Source organism: Rhinoraja longicauda, chromosome 36 (genome assembly GCF_053455715.1).
Source record: "Rhinoraja longicauda isolate Sanriku21f chromosome 36, sRhiLon1.1, whole genome shotgun sequence".
NCBI lineage: Eukaryota > Metazoa > Chordata > Chondrichthyes > Rajiformes > Arhynchobatidae > Rhinoraja > Rhinoraja longicauda.
The window spans coordinates 4040598-4064903 of record NC_135988.1 but is presented as its reverse complement, the minus strand read 5'-3'; the positions used below and the strand labels follow the sequence as shown (position 1 = coordinate 4064903).

The following is a 24306-nucleotide window of genomic DNA, read 5'->3' as shown; positions in this document are numbered from 1 at the left end:
CAGCGTCGGAGACCCAGGTTCGATCCTGACTACGGGTGCTGTCTGTACGGAGTTTGTACGTTCTCCTCGTGACCTGCGTGGGTTTTTTCCAAAATCTTCGGTTTCCTCCCACACTCCAGACGTACAGGTTTGTAGGTTAATTTTAAAAATTGGCCCTAGTGGGTATATCCTATAGGATAGTATTAATGAGCGGGAATCGCTGGTCGGCGTGGATCCGGTGGGCCGAAAGGGCCTGTTTCTGCGCTGTATCTCTAAACTGAGCTGAGAGATTGCGCGCACTTAGTCATAGAGTGATACAGTGAGGAAACAGGCCCTTCGACCCAACTTGCCCACACCGACCAACATGCCCCATCTACACTAGCCTGGCCCATCTACACTTCCACAAGAGGTGCTACTGACCACCTGGGAATGTAGTGAGGGAGAGCGGGCAGGGAAGAGAGGCAGCGATGGGCAGAGAGAGGGAGGGAGATGGAGGCTACAAGGCGAATATATCCTGGATCAGGATTGTAATGTAGTAATTTGATGTTTAGTAGTGTGGAATATTTGCCAATTTTGTATGATGGTGGTGGGTGTTTTGTTATAGTTTGATGTGTAAATACTATTGTAAACAACTGAATAAATTTAATTTTTATTAAAAAAACAATCTCCCCAACTGCTGCCTGGCAGCTAAAGTTGACATTCAGCACCTTGTGAAACAGAGCAGCTATTTACCAGCTGAGCTGAGTCATCACAAGGACACGTCGTGTTGGATCAATTGTGTAATTGATTTGTCCTGCACTCCATAAAGTGTAAACAGGTGCTGCTCAGTTGAAAAGGACTGCTATTTATCATATTCATAAGTTCTAGAAACAGAATTAAACCATTCGGCCCATCAAGTCTACTCTGCCACTCAATCATGGCTGATCTATCTCTCCCTCTCAATCCCATTCTCCTGCCTTCTCCCCATAACCCCTGACACCCGTACTAATCAAGAATCCGTCAATCTCTGCCTTAAAAATATTCATTGACAGCCTCCATAGCTGTCTGCGGCAATGATTTTCACCCTCTGACTACAGAAATTCCTCGTCTTCTTTCTAAAGGTACGTCCATTTATTGTGAGCCTATGGCCTCTGGTCCGAGACTCTCCCACTAGTGGAAACATTCTCTCCACATCCACCTTTCGAGGTCTTTCACTATTCGGTAAGTTTCAATGAGGTCCCCCCTCATTCTTCTAAACTCCAGCGAGCACAGGCCCAGTGCTGTCAAACGCTCATCATATGTTAACCCAATCATTCCTGGAATCATTCTCTTGAACGTCCTCTGGACCCTCTCCAGTGCCAGCACATCCTTCCTCAGATATGGGGCCCAAAACTGCTCACAATACTCCAAATGCAGTCTGACCAGTGCCTTATAGAGTCTCAGCATTACATCCCCGTTTTTAACAAGGAATGCGTCTCTACAATCTATCAAAAAGCAAAGTGTTGGAGGAACTCAGCGGGTCAGGCAGCATCTGTGGAGGGGAATGGGCAGACAATGTTTCGTGTCGGCACCCTTCTTCAGACCCAAAATGTCATCCATCCACTTCCCGCTGCCTGACCCACTGTGTTCCTCCAGCACTCTTTTCTTTTGCTGAAGAATCCAGCATCTGCAGTCTCTGTGACGTGCCAAGGTAGACACAAGATGCTGGAGTAACTCAGCGGGCCGGGCAGCATCTCTGGAGAGAAGGAATGGGTGACGTTTCGGGTCGAGACCCTTCTTCAGACTGATGTCAGGCGAATGGGTGGAACAGAGATAGAATGTAGTCGGAGATAGTAAGGCTGGTGGGAGAACTGAGAAGGGGGAGGGGTTGGAGAGAGAGGGAAAGCAAGGGCTATTTGAAGTTAGAAAAGTCAATATTCATACCGCTGGCGTGGAAGCTACCCATGCGAAATATGAGGTGCTGTTCCTCCAATTTGTGCTGGGCCTCACTCTGACGATGGAGGTGGCCCAGGACAGAAAGGTCAGACTGGGAGGGGGAGTTAAAGTGCGGAGCAACTGGGAGATCAGCTTCGTTAAGGCGGACTGAGCGGAGGCAATCAACGAAATGATCTTTGAGCCTGCGCTTGGTCTCGCTGATATACGGGAGTCGACATCTGGAACAGCGGATACAGTAGATGAGGTGGGTGGAGGTGCAGGTGAACCTCTGCCTCACCTGAAAAGACTGTTTGGGTCCTTGGATGGAGTCAAGGGGGGAGGTAAAGAGACAGGTGTTGCATCTCCTGCGGTTGCAGGGGAAAGCACCTGGGGAGGGGGTGGTTTGGGTAGGGATGAGTTGACCAGAGAGTTGTGGAGGGAACGGTCTCTGCGGAAAGCAGAAAGGAGTGGAGATGGGAAGATGTGGCTGGTAGTGCGATCCCGTGCCATCTATACTGACTGGGAGGTCAAACCAGGGCAGGACCTTTGCAGTGAATTGTAGGGAGTGTTGTGGCGAGTCCAGAACCAGGGGCCACAGTCTTAGAATAAAGGGGAGGCCATTTAAAACTGAGGTGAGAAGGAACTTTTTCACCCAGAGAGTTGTAAATTTGTGGAATTCTCTGCCACAGAGGGCAGTGGAGGCCAAATCACTGGATGAATTTAAGAGAGAGTTCTAGGGGCTAGTGGAATCAAGGGATGTGGGGAGAAGGCAGGCACGGGTCATTGATTGTGGATGATCAGCCATGATCACAATAAATGGCGGTGCTGGCTCGAAGGGCCGAATGACCTCCTGCACCTATTTTCTATGTTTCTGATCGTCCAAATGTGACCTCACCAACGTCTTGTAAAAGATATTCCAGGGGTGGGTAGCAGAATTTAATAAGACTCCCACATTAGGGCAGCACAAAGTACCCTCAGCTCCCTGCGCTCCAAGGAATGAAGGCCTAGCCTGCTCAACCTCTCCCCAGAGCTCAGGCCCTCGAGTCTTGGCAACATCCTTGTAAAACGTAGACATAAAATGGTGGAGTAACTCAGCGGGTCAGGCAGCAGCTCGGAAGAGAAGGAATGGGTGACGTTTTGGGTCGAGACCCTTCTTCAGACTGAAACGTCACCAATTCCTTCTCTCCAGAGATGCTGCCTGACCCACTGAGTTACTCCACCATTTTGTGTCTACCTTCGATTTAAACCAGCACCTGCAGTTTTTTTCCTAAACATCCTTGTAAATCTTCTCTGCACGCTTTCCAGCTTGACAACATCCATTGCTCATCACTTTTCCAGTCCTGAAGAAAGGTCCTTGACCTAAGACATTAGTTCTTTTATTCTCAGCGCGGATGCTGCCTGGCCTGTTTCCAGAATGTTCTGTTTCTCTTTCCAACAGTGTTTTGCCAGTAACTGATACCTACTTCCTCAGAATTATGCTAGATATCCAAAACGTGGCCAGAGGTGATGTCATTTTGGAACTGAGAAGCAATGCCTTTAAGGAGGCACCAGAGACGGCTAGGCTAGCAACTTGAGCAAGAAACTGGCTGGAGGAACTCAGCGGGTCAGGCAGCAGCTCGGAAGAGAAGGAACTCAGCGGGTCAGGCAACACCTGTAGAGGGAATGGACAGGCGAGGCTTCGGGTCTGGAGAACAGTCCCTACATGAAACGTCGCCTGTCCATTTCTCTACACAGCTGATTTCCTCCAGCACGTCATGGAGGTTCTGGATGCCTCCGATCCAGGTAAGACCATGTAAGCCCAGGTAAGTCCAGGCTGCTGCAGGCCCGTGACCCAACGTCCTTCACCTCTCCCGGCCGCCTCTGTGTCCCGGCGGCCCCTCCTGCAGCCCACCTTGAAGGCACTCCAGCAATAGACACAGAGTTCTGGAGTAACTCAGCGGGTCAGGCAGCATCTCTAGAGAACATGGATAGGTGACGTTTTGGGTCGTGACGTTTCGGGTCGAGACTCTTCTTCAGACTGAGAGTCAGGGGCGAGGGAAGCGATGGATATAGTAGGTGATGTAGAGAGACATAGAACAATTGAATGAAAGCTGTGCAAAAAAGTAACGATGATCAAGGAAAGGTGGAGCTCACGATATCTGGGACATATGACAATACAACCCTTGACTCCTGATCCCTGCACTTCCATGTGCCTAGCCACAACCCTCTTAAACGGCACTCTCGTGTCTGCCTTCACCACCACCCCTACCAGCACGTCCCAGACCCCGTCACTCTCTAGCACGGTGGCGAAGCGGTAGACTTGCTGCCTTACAGTGAATGCAGCGCCGGAGACCCGGGTTCGATCCCGACTACGGGCGCCGTCTGTACGGAGTTTGTACGTTCACTTTGTGACCTGCGTGGGTTTTCTCCGAGACCTTCGGTTTCCTCCCACACTCCAAAGACGTACAGGTGTGTAGGTTAATTGGCTTGGGCAATGTAAAAATTGTTCCTAGTGGATGTAGGATAGTGTTAATGTGCGGGGATCGCTGGTCGGCGCGGACCCGGTGGGCCGAAAGGGCTTGTTTCCGCGCTGTATCTCTAAACTCTCTCTAAACTGTGTAAAAAATCTGCCCCGCACATCTCCTGTAAACGTTTCCCCTCCGACCTTCCTGCTCTCCTTCTAGATTTAGATTTAGATTTAGAGATACAGCGCGGAAACAGCCCCCTTTGGCCCACCAAGTCCGCGCCGCCCAGCGATCCCCGCACATTAACACTATTCTACACACACTAGGGACAATTTTTACATTTTACATTTTACCCAGTCAATTAACCTACATACCTGTACGTCTTTGGAGTTGGGCATCTCCACCCTGGGGAAAGGTTCTGACTCACTACCTTTTCTATGCCTCTCATAATCTCTATACTAAAACTCTCGTTTGTTTGTTTATTTGTGATCAAACTACAGCCAAAACGGTACATGATAGCGCGACAATTTTAGGCCCACCTTACTCACCGTTATTGCTTTAGTGGTAATGCAAGTAGTTTTATTGAAATCGGTGTTATATTTTTAAAGTTGTTCACATTTTTAATCTATTTCCTAGGGAGGGAGGGGGGTGGAGGGGGGTGGAGGAGGGAGGAGGGAGGATAAGGGAGTTGAGGAGGATGGAGTGGGGCTTGAGGGGAAGGGGAGGGGGGTGTAGGGAGGGGGTGAAGGGAGGGAGGATAAGGGGATTGAGGGGGATGGAGGGGAGGGGGAGGGAGGGGATGGAGGGGAATAGTGGGGGGGAGGGGGAGGGGGGAGGAGAGGTTTGGCCCAACAGGTCCCCTTGGTCTAGTTTTATATACTTCTATCATGTCTCTCCTCAACCTATGACGTTCCAGAGGTCTGACGAACAATGCAAGTCTGACGAAGGGTCTCGACCCGAGACGTCACCTATTTCTTCTCTCCAGTGATGCTGCCTGTCCCGCTGAGTTACTCCAGCTTTTGGTGCCTATCTTCAGTTTAAACCAGCACCTGCAGTTCCTTCCTACACATCGACTTCTCCCTGTTGCTGAAACCCTGTAATCCAGGCAGCATTCTGGTGACCCTCTCCAAAGCTCCCACATCCTTCCTGTAATGGGGCGACCAGAACTGTACGCAATAGTCCAAATGCGGCCTCACCAAAGTTCTGTAGAGCTGCATCTGCTCCAATACTTCCAGAAGCAATGAAAACGTTGATGACTAAGGTAAATTCAGCAGGGTAATTGCAAAGTCTCTTCCTCAGAGTAGGGTAATCAAGAACCAGAGGACAGAAGTTTAAGGTGAGGGGGATAGAATTAAAAGGAACCTGAGGGGCGACCCTTTTACACAAAGGGGTGGTGGATCTATGGAACAAGCAGCTGGAGAAGGTAGTTGAGGTAGGTACATATCGTAACGTTTAAGAAACATCTGGACAGGCTCATGGACAGGTTTAGAGGGATATGGGCCAAACGCAGGCAGGTGGGACTAGTGTAGATGGGACATGTTGGTCGGCGCGGGCAATTTGGGCCAAAGGGCCTATTTGCAGATTGCGTGACTTCATCCATAACTTATCCATGCCACATGCTCCCCACTTTAAGAAAATCCTGAAAAGGTGCCACAACACACCCCTGCTTTTGCTTTTCCCAGGACGAATGACGTGACTAATGTCCTATGGAGTTGCCCATCTGATACCAAGCAGTTAGACCCATGTTGTCTTACCCTGGTGACTCCCAGCAACAGTAGAGTTGCTGCCTCACAGCGCCAGAGGCCCGGGTTCGACCCTGACTGTGGGTGCTGTTTGTACGGAGTTTGTACGTTCTCCCCGTGATGTGCTCCGGTTTCCTCCCACATCGTGCGGGGTTTGTCGGTTAATTGGCTTCTGTAAATTGCCCCCTAGCGGGTTGGATGGGACTAGTGTACGGGGTGATAGCTGGTCGGCGTGGACTCGGTGATTCCACGCTGTATCGCTAAACTAAACGCCAAATCTGGAAAACCTCTCATATCAGCCTGTCACCATTCAGAGCAGCCTGTCACTCTCCAATTAATTTTTGAAAAGAATAAAACACTATTGTGACAACTTTTCCTCAACAAAATATCACCAGCTGGCTTTTATCTAACCCCAAATAATAGCGATAGATAATGTGCACACAATGAACAGGAACGAAACAGTAAGAATTATCTTCCTCATCTTTTTCATGTGGTACCTCCACAATCCCGTCTTGATTGAGGCCAGATGGTTTCACCCATCAGATTCCACTGATAGATCTGGCAATTTACTTATCAAACACCAGAGTGAAATTAGTGGGGCACTCTGCAAGGACGAGGCTCATGGGCTTTGTGTTTTGTTTCTCTGAGCTCTGTGTGGGCGAGGTGCTGTCAGAAACATGAGTGCGCGGCAGAAGCTTTGACTGTGGGCTATTTAAATGCTGTTTCTTCGGTGTTATTATGTGTTCCAAACATCAGGAACCTTTCGCACTTATAATGAGCTACTCCACAAGCATCACCACTCGTTTCCCACCATCTTCCACCGCAGGGGATTCAACCCTAATTACAAAAAACACAAATTAAACACAGTGATCCTGGTGTGTATCAGCCATTCTGCTTCTCTCTCTCATTTTCCCTTCGGAGTTTAACACTGATGTTCCAGAGGCAATGAAAATGTCTGAAGAAGGGTCCCGACCTGAGATGTCACCCTCCATGTTCTCCTATTCTAACTTGGCATCATGTCCAGCACAAACATTTAGACTTTAGACTTTAGGGATACAGCGTGGAAACAGGCCCTGTGGCCCACCGAGTCCACATCAACCAGCAATCCCCCATACACTAGCACTATCCCACACACTGGTGACAATTTACAATTTTGCCAAAGCCAATTAACCAACAAACCTGTACGTCTTTGGAGTGTGGAAGGTTGTATCAAAGAAAGACACAAAGCGCTGGAGTAACTCAGTGGGTCAGGCAGCATCTCTGGAGAACGTGGATAGATGATGTTTCGGGTCTAGCTTCGAGCTTGTGGACCACTTTGCTGGAAGTGACTATTTAATGCAATTTTAATGCAATTTAAACAAAGCTATTCTCCATTCATTGTGTTTTCTGGAGACGTTACCCACCTTGTGTCAGAAGGTTGACACAAAATGCTGGAGTAACTCAACGGGGCAGGCAGCATCTCTGGAGAGAAGGAATGGGTGATGTTTTGGGTCGTGACCCTTCATCAGACTGAGAGTTAGGGAGGGGGAAGATATAGGTAAGGGAGAGGTTGCTGAAGTTTCTGTTTCCTCTTTAGTTTAAATAGACAATGTTTATTTTCCATTGCTCTCTTCCAGCTTTTTATCCCCACTCCCCATCCTGCTACTATCAAACTGAAGAAACGTCATCCATCATGTTCTCCAGAGCTGCTGCCTGTCCCGCTGAGTTACTCCAGCATTTTGTGTCAACTTTATGTTGCTGTACAACAGACTATTGGCCACGAACCAAACTCTCTGCCCCTCCCTAAGGCTCCGACGCAGAGACCACCGGCATGGAGACCACGGGGGAGCTCCGACACGGAGACAAGGGGGAAGCCCTGATGTGGAGACCACGGGGGAGCTCCAAGGTGGGAACCATGTGGGGGCTCTGGCATAGAGACCAGGGGGAGCTCCGCCACGGAGACATGGGGGGGGGGGAGCTCCGATGTGGAGCCCACGGGGGAGCTCCGAGGTGGGAACCAGGGGGCAGCTCCAACATGGAGACTAGAAGGGAGCTCCGACATGGAGACAGGAGGCAGGGGGGGGAGCCCCGATGTGGAGACCACGGGGGAGCTCCGAGGTGAGAACCAGGGGGGATCTCCAACATGAAGACTAGGGGGGAATCAGTGGCCTTAAAGAATTGCTTATGTAAGTGTGGGTTTATGTAAGTCACCTATTAAGTCATTTATTCACAAAATGCTGGAGTAACTAGCGGGACAGGCAGCATCTCAGGGGAGAAGGAATGGGTGACGTTTCGGGTCGAGACCCTTCTTCAGACTTACACTATTAAGTAAGTCCGGGAGTTCCTGTAACTGATCCACTGGGAGAATCCAGGAGGTAAGAGGAGTTTGTACATTTGTACGTTCTCCCTGTGACCTGCGGGGGTTTTCTTCAGGTGCTCTGGTTTCCTCACACTCCAAAGACGTACATGATTGTAGGTCAATTGGCTTGGTAAAATTGTAAATTGTCCCTAGTGTGTGTGGGATAGCGTTAGTGTGCGGGGATCGCTGGTCGGCGCGGACTCAGTGGGCCGAAGGGCCTATTTCCGCACTGTTTCTCTAAACGAAACGAAACTAAAGGGTTAACCAGTGTAGCTAGTTAACCCTGGCAAAACTATTCTAGCTGATAGAGCTCTTAAAGATAGCAGAGTCAGGGGGTATGGGGAGAAGGCAGGAACGGGGTACTGATTGAGAATGATCAGCCATGATAACATTGAATGATGGTGCTGGCTCAAAGGGCCGAATGGCCTACTCCTGCACCTATTGTCTATTGCCTATATTCCAAAGACCAACATTTAATGTGACATGGGATTTTTGCTCTCGGCAGACCTTAATGCGTTTATTTCAAGTGATTTAAGAGCACAAATTAAATAAGAGAGCAACACTTAAAGAGTCCGCCCGCTAACATCACAAGAGCCACTTCACCCATCCCCCTGCAGGTTGTAAATCAGCAGGTTGGTCAACAGGCACAGTCCGCCTGGGAAACTCCAGCTGGGAGATACCGCTTACCACGCAACAAAAGCACTTCACTGTACCTCAGCACACGTGACAATAAACTAAACTCAAACCGATGGGAAGCAGTATAAGAAAATAACTGCAGATGCTGGTACAAATCGATTTATTCACAAAATGCTGGAGTAACTCAGCAGGTCAGGCAGCATCTCGGGAGAGAAGGAATGGGTGACGTTTCGGGTCGAGACCCTTCTTCAGACTGATGTCGGGGGTGGGACAAAGGAAGGATATAGGTGGAGACAGGAAGATAGAGGGAGATCTGGGAAGGAGGAGGGGAAGGGAGGGACAGAGGAGCTATCTGAAGTTGGAGAAGTCAACGTTCATACCACCGGGCCGCAAACTGCCCAGGCGAAATATGAGGTGCTGCTCCTCCAATTTCCGGCGGGCCTCACTATGGCACTGGAGGAGGCCCATGACAGAGAGGTCAGACTGGGAATGGGAGGGGGAGTTGAAGTGCTGGGCCACCGGGAGATCAGTGGTGTTAATGCGGACCGAGCGCAGGTGTTCAGCGAAGCGATCGCCGAGCCTGCGCTTGGTTTCGCCGATATAGATGAGTTGACATCTAGAGCAGCGGATGCAATAGATGAGGTTGGAGGAGGTGCAGGTGAACCTCTGTCTCACCTGGAAAGAATGTTTGGGTCCTTTGATGGAGTTGAGGGGGGAGGTAAAGGGACAGGTGTTGCATCTCGTGCGAAGCAGCCTGGACTCCCAACTAAACCGCTCTCCCACCAAGAGTCGTACAACAAGATCTGGGTGTCCTAGTGCATCAGTCACTGAAAGGAAGCGTGCAGGTACAGCAGGCAGTGAAGAAAGCCAATGGAATGTTGGCCTTCATAACAAGAGGAGTTGAGTATAGGAGCAAAGAGGTCCTTCTGCAGTTGTACAGGGCCCTAGTGAGACCGCACCTGGAGTACTGTGTGCAGTTTTAGTCTCCAAATTTGAGGAAGGATATTCTTGCTATTGAGGGCGTGCAGCGTAGGTTTACTAGGTTAATTCCCGGAATGGTGGGACTGTCGTATGTTGAAAGACTGGAACGGCTACGCTTGTATACACTGGAATTTAGAAGGATGAGAGGGAATCTTATCGAAACATATAAGATTATTAAGGGGTTGGACACGTTGGAGGCAGGAAACATGTTCCCAATGTTGGGGGAGTCCAGAACCAGGGGCCACAGTTTAAGAATAAGGGGTAGGCCATTTAGAACGGAGATGAGGAAAAACTTTTTCGGTCAGAGTTGTAAATCTGTGGAATTCACTGCCTCAGAAGGCAGTGGAGGCCAAGTCTCTGAATGCATTCAAGAGAGAACTAGATAGAGCTCTGAAGGATAGCGGAGTCAGGGGATATGGGGAGAAGGCAGGAACGGGGTACTGATTGAGAATGATCAGCCATGATCACATTGAATGGTGGTGCTGGCTCAAAGGGCCGAATAGCCTACTCCTGCACCTATTGTCTATAAAAGTACATTTAGAAAAAAAGAACATCTGGTTAACCTCACTTATATTGTTTTAGTTTAGTTTAGTTTGGAGATACAGCGTGAGAACAGGACCTCCAGCCCAATGAGTTCACGCTGACCAGTGATCCCCACACACCAACACTATCCTACACGCACTAGGGACAATTTACAATTTTACCAAAGCCAATTTACCTACAAACCCGTACGTCTTTGGAATGTGAGAGGAAACTGGAGATCCAGGGGAAAAAACGCTCGGGGATAACGTGCAAACTCCGTACAGACAGCACCCGTAGTCAGGATCGAACCCGGGTCTTTGGCGCTGTGAGGCAGCAACTCTACCGCTGCGTCACTGTGCCACCATCGGACATTTTACAACACCGAAGGAGGCCATTTGGTCTGATGAGTCTATTCTAGCCCTCCGAGGATTTCATCATTTCCATTCCCCACTCACTTCACAATTTGCACTCAGGTGTCCATTAACTTAACTCTGATTCTTTCACCAACACTGGGGATACTTTGCAGCTACCTATCAATAAGGCAAGGGAGACACAGTAGGAGGTTAATCAGCTCTCTGTACATTACCCCTAGTTTTGTATAGAGTGGATGAGAAAGTGGGATAACATAGAACTAGTGTGAACGAGTGATCGGTGGTCGATAGGCCGAAGGGCATGTGATGCTGCTGTTTCCCTAAACTAAACTAAACTAAACCAAACTAGGAACTGCAGGCACTGGTTTATTAAAAAAAAGCACAGAAGTGCTGGAATGACTCAGTGGGTCCGGCAACAGGTCTGGCAGCATCTCTGGAGGACATGAATTGTTGACGGTTTGGGTCGGGACCCTTCTTCAGACTGATTGTAGCAGGGGGGTGAGAAAGCTAGAAGAAAGAGGAGGGGAAGGGTCAAACCCTGGAGAGTGATAGGAGGATACTGGTGAGGGTAGGGGGGGTTGATTGGCAGATGCGTAGACAAAGACTAGGGATGAAAAGGAGACTGAAAGGCCTCAGACAAGGAGAGCAGATGAATGAAACGTGAAGTCTAGGGATGTGGGAGAAAACTAGAGTCCCTGCCACCCCCCCCCCCCCTCCCCCACCCCCACCCCACCACCCCCCCCCCCCCCCTCCCATTCCTTCTCTCCTGAGATGTTGCCTGACCCGCTGAGTTACTCCAGCTTTTTGTGATACCAGCATTCTGTGTCTATCTTCTGTGGGGATATGTGCTGGGACTACTGCTGATTGTGATATACATATATAAATGACTTGGACGTAAATGTAGCCGGGTTGGTTAGTGATGACACTAAGATTGCTGGGGTGACGGACTGTGAGGAAGGCTGTCATAGAACACGGCGGGATATCGATCAGCTACAAGAATGGGCGGTGAGATGGCAGATGGAGTTTAATCCGAGCAAGTGTGAGGTGTTACACTTTGGGAGGTGGAATGTAAGGGGAAACTATACAATTAATATTACAATTAAAGGGCTGTCCTTGAGCCCACCTTCATCTTCCAACCGTGGACACTGGACAAAGGGCCATTTTCAAGATGGCGGCGTGCAGAGGAGAGGATTACTGTCGCCATGACATTGGGCCTTTAAGACCAAGATAAGACCGCACTCATAAGAACTTTAAAACGTTGTTGGCGCCAGAACAGTGGCGACTCTTTCTTTGTGTACTGGCTCGCTGAAGTCTACTATTACACTCCACTCGTTGCACGTTTGTACTTAACCATAATTGTGCTTATGACTAGTGCGGTCGGTGTTACTCGATTGTCTGCAAAACAAAGATTGTCACTGCACCTAGGTTCATAGGTACATGTGACAATAAAGTATCATCATCTTCTGTGGCACATCAGTTTGGTTTAGAGATACAGCGCGGAAACAGGCCCTTCGGCCCACCGAGTCCGCACCGACCACCGATCCCCGCACACTAACACTATTCCACGCACACTAGGGACAATTTACAATTATACCAAGCCCATTAACCTACAAACCTCAACGCCTTTGGAGTGTGCGAGGAAACCGGAGCACCTGGAGAAAACCCACGCAGGTCACGGGGGGAACGTACAAACTCTGTACAGGCAGCACCCGCAGTCGGGATCAAACCCGGGTCTGTGGCACTGTAAGGCAGCAACTCTACCGCTGCGCCACCGTGCCGCCCATGACTGGCATCGGGTTTTGAAAGTCCTGATGCCCCACAGATTCACCCTCATCCATCCAAGCAGTCACAACCTCACACACAGACATTTCAATCGAGCTGTGGAATTTGACTTCATAAATCCACGTTGACTGTGCATGATCCTGTTATTGTTTTCACAAGGCTCTGCTAACACATCTTTAATAATAGATTCCAGCATGTCGCACAGTCTGAGCCATTCCCTGTCTAACTACCCTCTCACACGTTATCCAACTCTATGCCAGAACTGACTCAACAGATAAAGGGTTCCAGCATTCGTCACCTGCACCATCAATTACCTCCACCTAACCATTCTGTTGTCCTTCTTCCAGTTCAACCCTAGATGGGGCAGCACGGTGGCGCAGCGGTAGAGTTGTTGCCTCACAGCGTCACGATGGGTATGGGTGGCGTTTTGGGTCAAGCCCCTTCTTCCTGCAGAACTCTCGATGGAAAGGGGAGGAGAACTTCTTCAAAGTAGACATACCCTGAGGAGATTTCACAGTGGAGCGGACAAAATGTGTAAGAAGGAACTGCAGATGCTGGTTTAAACCGAAGATAGACACAAAAGCTGGAGTAACTCAGCGGGACAGGCAGCATCTCTGGAGAGAAGGAATGGAAGCGTCTCGACCCGAAACACCCCCCATTCCTTCTCTCCAGAGAAGCTGCCCGGCCTGCTGAGTTACTCCAGCTTTTGTGTCTATCTTCGGGTTAAACCAGCATCTGCAGTTCCTTCTTACACTCTAATCCTGACATCTTGGTCACCTCTTCTGCAACCTGTCCAATGCCTTCACATCCTTCCAGTAATGGGGCAACCAGAACTGTACACCATACTCCTAATGCAGTCTAACTAAAGTCCTCTAAATCTGCCTCATGGCCTCCTGACTCATATATTCAATGTTCCATATATTCAATGTTCCATAACATTTGAGACAATTGGACAGGTACATGGATAGGACAGCTTTAGAGGGCTGTAAGCCAAATGTGGACTAGTGTAGATGAGACATGTTGGTTGGCATGGGCACGTTGGGCCAAAGGGCCTGTTTCCACACTGTGCCTGTATGTTGGCAAGCCGACCATACATCTTCTTTCCCACTCTATCTACTTGTGTTGCCATTTTCAATACCCCTAACTTTGGCACAGCGGTAGAGCTACTGCCTTACAGCAACAGAGACCCGGGTTCGATCCTGACTACGGGCGCCGTCTGTACGGAGTTTGTACGTTCTCCCCGTGACCTGCGAGGGTTTTCTCCGAGATCTTCGGTTTCCTCCCACACTCCAAAGACGTGCAGGTTTTTAGGTTAATTGGATGGGCAGAAATGTTTTTAAAAAATGCACAATTGTGCTTAGTGTGTGAAGGGTAGTGTTAGTGTGCGGGGATCGGTGGGCCGAAGGTTCTGTTTCCACGCTGTATCTCTAAACTAAACTAAGCTTAGACCTTTGAAGGTGGCCAAATCGTGGACACAGCTGTGATTGTTGACTCCAAAGCTGGGTTTTTTTCAGTCTGAAGGGTCTTGATTCGAAACGTCACCCATTCCTTCTATCCAGCGATGCTGTCTGTCCCACTGAGTTACTCCAGCATTTTGTGTCCATCTTCTAGTCCTTTTCAGCCAGAGTTCCTGACCCGACAGCGCAAACCTTTGACGACCAGGCGTTTCGACAGCAGGACGTTAATAATAGCTGGTGTGAGCTGGGCTGCTAAAGTTACACTCACGACTGATGTTGGAGGTTTCACTCCCCTCTGCAGAACCTTCTGCAGAATCTTGAAAGGGTTTAGAAAAGAGTGACGAGGATGTTGCCAGGACTGGAGAGCGTGCCCTACAGGGAGAGGTTGAGTAGGCTGGGTCTCTATTCCTTGGGGCGCAGGAGGGTGAGGGGTCGCTCACCGCCCCTTATGATACTGTGTGGTACCAGGGCTTGATCTTGAAGCTCCTCCAAACCATCCCTGACCGTCATTTAGTGCGGTTCCTTGCCAACATCCTTGCCAACCGCTGTTTTGTACTCAAGACCAGCGACGGACAATTTAGCCGACTGCGACGCCTAAGAAACGGAGTCCCCCAAGGCTCGGTACTGGCCCCCATGCTCTTCAATCTCTATATCAGCGATCTGCCACGCACGACCTTGCGCCAGTATGGATACGCAGATGACTTGGCCCTACTGCACTCGGACAGGAGCTGGTCAAATGTTGAGAATGTGCTCTCGGCGGATATGGAACTTGTCGCGGGCTACCTTAAGACCTGGACACAACGGTCCACCACAACGGCCTTTCACCTGAACAACAAGGAAGCTCAACACCAGCTAACCGTCACCCTCAATGGGTCACCCCTACCCTACAACCCATTTCCTACATACCTCGGGGTGAAACCAGATCGGCAGCTGACCTACAAGCAACACCTTGAAGCTCTCCGTGCTAAAGTCTCGGCACGGAACAACCTCCTGTGATGCTTGGCCGGATCGTCATGGGGCGCCAGGACATCTACTCTCCACACCAGTGCTCTTGCACTCGTGTACAGCGCCGCTGAGTACGCCGCCTCAGCATGGTGCCGCAGCGCTCATACCAGCAAGCTAGACGCCACCCTCAACGAAACCATGCGGATCGTCACTGGCTGCCTACGCCCTACTCCGACGGATCTCCTGCCGGTGCTCGCAGGTATCGCACCCGCCAAGCTTCGCAGAGAGTTCTTCACTCATAGGCTGGTGTGCAAGGCCTCATCGGACGCCAAACATCCTTTGCACCACCTCGCCCAGGATTCACAGCAACTGGGACCTCAACGCCTGCCGTCTCGTCACCCTTTCTCCCGTCATGCAGCGACCCTCTGTGGCTCCGGTTTCAACACACTAGGAGCATGGAGAACCAGCTGGGAACAGACATCGCCACCTCCTCAATTCACTCGCACCGAACACCACAGCCCCACCCGGCTCGGACATGTCCCGCAAAGAGTGGGTCGCCCTGAACCGGCTCCACACAGGGGTCGGCCGGTTCAACGCCAACATGCATCGTTGGGGGTTGCGTCCATCAGCAGCCTGCGTGTGTGGAGCAGACCAGCAAACAGCGCAGCACGTCATGTTCAACTGCACTGTCCTCGAGGGCGTTACATAATTACTGCTGCCTCAAACGCAAGAAGAAGGGGCGAACTTATAGAGGTATACAAAATCATGAGAAGAATAGATTGACCTGGACGATGACACGTTGGCCTGGCTCGCCTCAATGGAGCTGCAGGTCTAAAAGGCATACGACAGAAGAAGAGAAATAGATCGGGTAGATGCACAGAGCCTCTTGCCCAGAATAGGGGAATCGAGGACCAGAGAACATAGGTTCAAGGTGAAGGGGAAATGGTTTAATAGGAATCCAAGGGGTAACCTTTTTCACACAGAGGGTGGTGGGTGTATGGAACAAGCTGTTAAAGAAGGTAGTTGAGGCTGGGACTATCCCATGGTTTAAGAAGCAGTTAGACAGGTACATGGATAGGACAGGGTTGGAGGGATATGGACCAGGCGCTGGCAGGTGGGACTGGTGCAGCTGGGACATGTTGTCCGGTGTGGGCAAGTTGGGGTGAAGGGCCTGTTTCCACACTGCATCACTCCATGACTCTAACCGCAGGCAATATATTCCCCCTCATTGTAATTCAAGGCCTCCTGGATCGTTTTGTAGGGTCAGCGGACCAACATGTGAAACGTTGGTTATTAACCTGCAACTCCCCGAGATGTCCAGCCTGCAAGTTTCCTGTCCGGTTAGATGGCTTGGCACTATTGCAATAGTGGAGGATGATTTGTTGGATACGCTGGCTGATGGGGTGGAAGGTGAGAACGAGGGGGATTCTGTCATGGTTACAAATGGGGGGAGGGGGAGCAAGAGCGGAGCTGCGGGATGTAGAAGAGACCCTAGTAAGAGCCTCATCTATAATGGGAGAGAGGAAGCCCCGTTTTCTGAAGAATGAGGGAAGCCCTAGTGTGAAACACCTGATCCCGGGCACATATATGGCGTAGACGGAGGGATTGGGAGTAGGGGATAGACTTTTTGCAGGAGACAGGGTGGGAGGAAGTGTAGTCCAGATAGCTGTGCGAGTCAGTGGGTTCATAGTAGATGTCAGTCACTAGTCTGTCTCCTGTGATGGAGATGGTGAGGTCCAGAAACGGGAGGGAGATGTCGGAGATAGTCCAGGTATATTTAAGGGCAGGATGGAAATTGGAAGTGAAGTGTATGAAGTCAGTGAGTTCTGAACGGGTACAAGAGGTAGCACCAATGCAGTCGTCGATGTAGCGGAGGTAGAGTTTGGGGATGGGGCCGGTGTTCGACGTACCCGACAAAGAGGCAGGCGTAGCTAGGGCCCATGCGAATGCCCATAGGTACGCCTCTGGTTTGGAGGAAGTGGGAGGAGTCAAAGGAGAAGTTGTTAAGGGTAAGAACCAGCTCTGCTAGGCGGAGGAGAGTGTTGGTCGATGGGGATTGGCTGGTTCTACGGTCGAGGAAGAAACGGAGGGCTTCGAGACCATCCTTGTGGGGGATGGAAGTGTAGAGTGACTGGACATCCATGGTAAAGATGAGGGAGTGGGGGCCTGGAAACCGGAAGTTATCGAGGTGATGGAGAGCGTGTGAGGTGTCTTGGACGTAGGTGGGGAGGGATTTGACCAGGGGGGATAGGATGGAGTTTAAGACTCACATAAAAATAAACTTAAGCAGGCCTGCACATAAGTGCACACACAAATCCATACTCTCACACACACCCCACACACACTCACATGCGAGTGCACACCCACCCGCGCCTACACACCCACGCACAATCAAGTATGTGCTGACACACATACAGACACGCGCACACTCACGTACTCACTCACGTGCGCACACACTCACCCACACGCGCATACACTTTTGCGCCCACACACAAGTCCATGAACACACAGATACACTGGCTTGCCACTTACCGATATTGGAGTGCTTCAACAGTCGACATATTCGAGCTTCCCGTTCCAACTTCTGGTGATCTGCAGAGAGAGCAAGAGCAAACAGGTGAGCAGGGGTAAGCTACAGGAGGCAGCGGCTGCCTGCCCCGCTGGGTAACACCATCCCACTGATGACAGAGGGGTGAAGGGCAAGCAAGATGGCAGCAGCAGGCAGAGGAGGGAGGATGGGTGCGTGTGAGCAGGCTCGAGGCTCACCTCCCCTGCCCTCGGAAACGCTCCAATGTTCCGTGGTCAGCTCAGGAAAGTGTCTCAACACACGGGAGGGGAGGGGTGGCCGCGGGAGATGAGGGCCGAGGTGCGGATGGAGTGGAGTGGAGTGGGCCGCTGAAGGCCCTGCAGCAACCGGGGAGGACCGCGTGGGTCAGGCCCCGCTGGAGGCCCCTCAGAGACCGGGGACGAGCGCGCGGATCGGACGTGGCCTGCAGCGGCACGGAGTGGCGGTGGAGGTCACCGACACCATCGCCAGGCCAGGCCGACCACCGAACTCTGACCTAGGGCCATTGCCAGGACAACGAGCCTTTAAGGCCAAGATAAGACTCGATTTTTTACGAAGCTGACACTAGAAAGGTACAAAAGATGGAAACAAACTTTTGGAGTAACTCACGGGTCAGACAGCATCTCTGGAGAACGTGGATAGGTGACGTTTGGCATGGGCCTGAAGAAGGGTCCCGACACGAAACGTCACCTATCCATGTTCTCCAGAGATTCAGAAATCGCAAACCTCCAGATTCAGGGACAGTTTCTTCCCAGCTGTTATCAGGCAACTGAACCATCCTACCACAACCAGAGAGCAGTGCTGAACTACTATCTACCTCACTGGTGATCCTCGGACTATCTAACTTTTCTTCAGTCTGAAGAAGGGTCTTGACCCGAAACGTCACCCATTCCTTTTCTCCTGAGATGCTGCCTGACCTGCTGAGTTACTCCAGCATTTAGTGAATAAATACCTTTGATTTGTACCAGCATCTGCAGTTATTTTCTTACACTCTTGGACTATGTTTGATCGGACTTTTCTGGCTTTACCTTGCACTAAATGTTATTTCCTCATCATGTATCTGTACACTGTGAATGGCTCGACTGTAATCATGTATTGTCTTTCCGCTGACTGTTTAGCACGCAACAAACCTTCTCACTGCACCTCGGTACACGTGACAATAAACTAAAACTGAAACACAGGTTCGTCACTGGCCAAGAAATCAGTTAACATCTAACAGTGGGATTAACCTTGAGTGAGATTAACCTTCACCATAAAATGCTGGAGTAACTCAGCGGGTCGGGCAGCATCTCTGGAGAAAAGAAATAAGTGACGTTTCTGGTCGAGATCTTCTTGAGATCTGAACACTGTGTCGAGGCGGCACAATGACACTGCTGGCAGAGTACCAGAGACCCAGGTTCAGCCCTGACCTAGGGTGCTGTGGAGTTTGTGTGTTCTCCCTGTGACCACGTGGGTTCCTTCCAGTGCTCCAGTTTCCTCCCACATCCCAAAGACGTGCGGGTTTGTACGTTAATTGTCCCCCTGTAAATTGCCCCTGGTATATTTGGAGTGGATGAAAAAGTGGGACAACGTAGAACTAGTGTGAACAGGTAGACACAAAATGCTGGAGTAGCTCAGCGGGACAGGCAGCATCTCTGGAGAGAAGGAATGGGTGACGTTTCGGGTCGAGACCCTTCTTCAGACTATCGACGTTTGGCATGGATTCGGTGGGCTAAAAGACCTGTTTCCGTTGTATTTTTCAGTCAATCATTCTTAAGGATGGGGGTCAAATGCGGGAAAATAGGACCAGCATACATGTGCATCTTGCTCGCCTTGGACAAGTTGGGCTGAAGGGCCTGTTTGTGTGCTGTATGAATCTAGCTGGGCTGAAGGGCCTGTTTGTGTGCTGTATGAATCTAGCTGGGCCGAAGGGCCTGTTTGCGTGCTGTATGAATCTAGCTGGGCTGAAGGGCCTGCTTGTGTGCTGTATGAATCTAGCTGGGCCGAAGGGCCTGTTTGCGTGCTGTATGAATCTAGCTAGGCCGAAGGGCCTGTTTGCGTGCTGTATGAATCTAGCTGGGCCGAAGGGCCTGTTTGTGTGCTGTATGAATCTAGCTGGGCCGAAGGGCCTGTTTGCGTGCTGTATGAATCTAGCTGGGCCGAAGGGCCTGTTTCCACGCTGTATCTCTAAAACTATAACTCACTGAACATTGCGATTCCTTAAACACCACTGTGTTTTTTCAATCTTTTCACAAAACTCCCACTTAGGGATGTGGGAGGAAGTGTGAAGTTGTGGGAGGGGTGCAAGGGGGGGGTTTAAATAAATATTTACATCATTAAACACGGTGAGTTTGCAAGCAACCCACTCCCGGATGCGGCTGGGTTGCGAGGAGGCTTTGCCAGGAGCCTGACTCGGTGATGTTCATTGAGCAGCAGGGACTCAGCGGGTGCTGTTGGCACAGTGCCCTCTCTACCCCACAAAACATGAGCCTCCTGCAACCTCCGAACATGCATGCTCATTTGTACAGGGATTATCTGAAGTGTGGTGAAGGCAGGTATGACTGCGGTGTTTAAGAAGCTTTTAGATAGAAACATAGCAACATAGAAAATAGGTGCAGGAGGAGGCCATTTGGCTCTTCGAGCCAGCACCGCCATTCATTGTGATCATGGCTGATCATCCACAATCAGTAACGGCTGGGAAGGCGGATGAAGGCTGCAGCAGAAAAGGGTCCCCGGTCATCTTGGACTCCACGCCACTGGATCCTGACCCAGATCTGTCACGGGCCGTGTGGTGGCTGTCTGCACCAGTCTCCCCACGTTAAACAAAGTCACGCACATGCGTCCTCTGTGGAGGGGGCAGTCACACTCGCTTCCAGTGACCGCCGATGATGATGACCCATACTGAAGCAACAAGCCAGAAACCACACTAACGCCTCGACTTCCTCAGAAGGCTTAGGCGGTTCAGCATGTCCCCTACAACTCTCACCATAGAAAGCATTTTATCAGGCTGCATCACAGCTTGGTTTGGGCACAGCTCCACCCAAGACCGCAAGAAATTGCAGCGAATTGTGGACACAGCCCAGACCATCACACAAACCAACCTCCCTTCCATTGACCCCATTTACACCTCACGCTGCCTCGGCAAGGCCAGCAGCATCATCAAGGACCAGTCGCACCCTGGCCACTCCCTCCTCTCACCTCTCCCAAGAGGTGTAGAAGTGTGAAAACACACACTACCAGATTCAGGGACAGTTTCTTCCCAGCTGTTATCAGGCAACTGAAGCATCCTACCACAACCAGAGAGCAGTGCTACCTCATTGGTGACCCTCGGACTATCCTTGGTCGGACTTTGCTGGCTTTACCTCTCCTATGCCTGCACATTATCCACATCCCTCCAGTCCCTGCATGTGCCTATCTAAAGCCTCTTATACTCCTGTGTTGTACTCCTCTGCCTCCACTGCCACCCCCAGCAGCACGATCCAGGCACTCATCACTCTGTGTGTTACAACCATTGCCCTGCAACTAGCACTGAGCCAGAGAATGCACAAGGCTGTGGAGGAAAGAGAGGTGGGTTAGTGGATAACTTGCTGACCATCGACAGACAGAGTGTGCATCCTAACATTCGACCCAATGCATTTTTTTTTAGTTTACTTTAGTTTAATTTAGAGATACAGCACGGAAACAGGACCTTCAACCCACTGGTAGACACAAAATGCTGGAGTAACTCAGCGGGTCAGGCAGCATCTCAGGAGAGAAGGAATGGGCGAAGTTTCAGGTCGAGACCCTTTTTCAGTGTGAAGAAGGGTCGAGACTTGAATCGTCACCCATTTTGTGTCTACCTTCGATTTAAACCAGCATCTGCAGTTTTCTTTCCAATGAATCCACACCGACCATCAATCACCCGTTTACACCAGTTCTACGTCATCCCATTTTTGCTGCCCCCACTACACACGAGGGGCATTTAAGGAACAACAACTTGCCATTTCTCTTCTGCTCTCACCCTCGCTGTGTCAGCTAAACCCCCAACTCATCGTCTTCCAAAACACAGCCAAAGGCCATGAGTATCAAACCTCATCAAACTAACTCAAGGGCCAACACTCTGCAAAATTAGCATCGTAGAGTCATAGAGTCATACAGCACGGAAACAGGCCCTTCAGCCCACCTTGCCCATGCTGACAAAGGCGCCCCAACTACATTCGTTCCCACCAGCCGGCGTTTGCCCCACATCCCTATAAACCTTTCCTATCCATAAGTTGTGTCTATCAGAGTTCATAAGTTGTAGGAGCAGAATTAGGCTATTTGGTCCATCGTGTCTATGCCATTCAACCATGGCTGATCTATCTTTCCCTCTCAACCCCATTCTCCTGCCTACAGGGAGAGATTGAACAAACTTGGATTTAGTTTTTTTAGATTAGTTTAGAGATACAGTGTGGAAACAGGCCCTTCGGCCCACCGAGTCCGTGCCGACCAGCGATCCCGGCACATTAACACTATCCTACACACACTAGGGACAATTTACAATCTTTACCAAAACCAATGAACCTACAAACCTGCACGTCTTTGGAGTGTGGGAGGAAACCAGAGCACCTGGAGAAAACCCACGCAGGTCACGGGGAGAAGGTACAAACTCCACACAAGCAGCACCCGTGATCAGGATCGAACCCGGGTCACTGGCGCTGTGAGGCAGCAACTCTACCGTTGCGCCTCCGTGCCTCCCCATTGTTTTCTCTGGAGTGCCGGAGGTTGTGGGGAGATCTGATAGAAGTATATAAAATGATGAGAGGCATAGGGCAGACCTTTTACTCAGGATGGTAACATCAAAGACTAGAGACCATACCTTTAGGGTGAGAGGGGCAAAGTTTAAAGGAGATGTGCAGGGGCAAGTTTTTTTACACAGAGGGTGGTTCTGCCCATAACCCCAGACACCCTTTCTTAGGGTTGCCAACTTCCTCACTCCCAAATACGGGACAATGTGACGTCACCGCCCCGCGCCCCATGTGACCTCACCTAGCCGGCGGCCACGTGTTCCCGCTCCACCAATGGCTGCCCACACTCCAACGACGGGCGCGGGTTTGTAGGTTAATTGGCCCGCTGCAAATTGCCCCCTAGTGTGTAGGGAGTGGATGCAAAAGTGAGATAACGTAGAACTGGTGTGAACGGGTGATCGATAGTTGGAATGGTCCCAGTGGGCTGAAGGGCCTGTATCCATGCTGTATCTATAAAGTAGACCACACATTTATGGCTAAATCTGCAGTGCTTAGGTTAAGTTTGGTTGCAGGTTATTATTCTTATGTGTACCGAGCTTTCTTTTGCCAGCTATCTAACCCGATAAAATAATACAATACATAACTACAATCAAGCCAAACTCAGCATAATAGGAAGGACAAAGGGGAAGATACCGAGTGCAGGCAATAGTTCTCAGCATTGTAGCACGGTTCCAGAGACAAAATCCAATGTCCACAATGGGTTAGAGATGAATTGGACAGTACCCTTCCCATGCTATCTAAACATGGTGGCACAGCGGTAGAGTCGCTGCCTTACAGCGCCAGAGACCCGGGTTCGGTCCCGACGAAGGGTGCTGTCTGTACGGAGTTTGTAAATTCTCTCCATAACCTTGTGGGTTTTCTCCGGGTGCTCCGGTTTCCTCCCACACTCCAAAGTCGTGCGGGTTTGTAGGTTAGTTGGCTTGGTATCATTGTAAATTGTCCCTCGTGTGTGTAGGATAGTGCTAGTGTACGGGTATCACAAAATGCTGGAGTAACTCAGCGGGTCAGGCAGCATCTCAAGAGAGAAGGAATGGGTGACGTTTCGGGTCAGACCCTTCTCAGAGTGTACGGGGATCGTTGGTCGGCGTGGACTTGGTGCGCTGAAGGGCCTGTTTCCGCGCTGTATCTCTAAACTAAACTAATGTATTGGTCGTGAAATCCCACTGAGATTGCTCTTCCCTCCACGTCACTTCAGATTTCTCCGTTGATTTGCGATGTGCTTTTTCTACATGCTCCATTTTGAGCAGAGCCGCCGGCCGGAGAGTACAATGAGGAGGTTTTCAGTTGTGTGAAGGTGGATGTGGAGGGGCAGTACTGGCGTGGGGGGCATGATTCCACACCATCAGGTACTGCCATGCCACAAACCACCCTGCAGCAAACGGGTCTCAGATGCAAAGTGCCGCCCCATTACAGATTCCAGGCTGCCTTCGCCCTGCAGGCTCATGTCACTGCGCACAGGGGGATCGGAAGTCAAACACTCTCAACTCACCCTGCTGTATTGCTTTTAAAAAGCCTCAAAGGAATTTTTATGTTAAAGCAATGTAATGGCACCGTGAGCCTATCTTTTCACATCCATGCATGTCCGTGGTTGACAGCGAGTTTAGTTTAGCTTATTGTCACGTGTGCCAAGGTACAGTGAAAAGCTTTTTTTAGTTTTAGTTTTAGAGATACAACACGGAAACAGGCCCTTCGGCCCACCGTGTCCGCGCCGACCAGCGATGCCCACACATTAATGCTACCCAACACACACTAGGGACAATTTTACATTTACGCCAAGCCAATTTACCTACAAACCTGCATGTCTTTGGAGTGGGGGAGGAAACCGAAGATCTCAGAGAAAACCCACGCAGATCACAGGGAGAACGTACAAACTCCCTACAGACAGCACCCGTAGTCGGGATCGAA

The 24306-nt window shown here is 50.4% G+C and overlaps 1 protein-coding gene across 14 annotated transcripts in view; it reads right to left on the bottom strand.

Annotated features, from left to right (window-relative positions):
* Nucleotides 1-17685, bottom strand: part of LOC144610450 (calcium/calmodulin-dependent protein kinase type II subunit beta) — a 210540-nt gene extending 192855 nt beyond the window's left edge. For all 14 annotated transcript variants that reach the window (XM_078429161.1, XM_078429164.1, XM_078429167.1 and 11 more), the window contains exon 1: nt 17623-17685. The gene's annotated coding sequence lies outside the window, so the exon portion shown is untranslated. The remainder of the gene's footprint in view (nt 1-17622) is intronic.
* Between the last annotated feature and the right edge of the window lie 6621 nt (nt 17686-24306).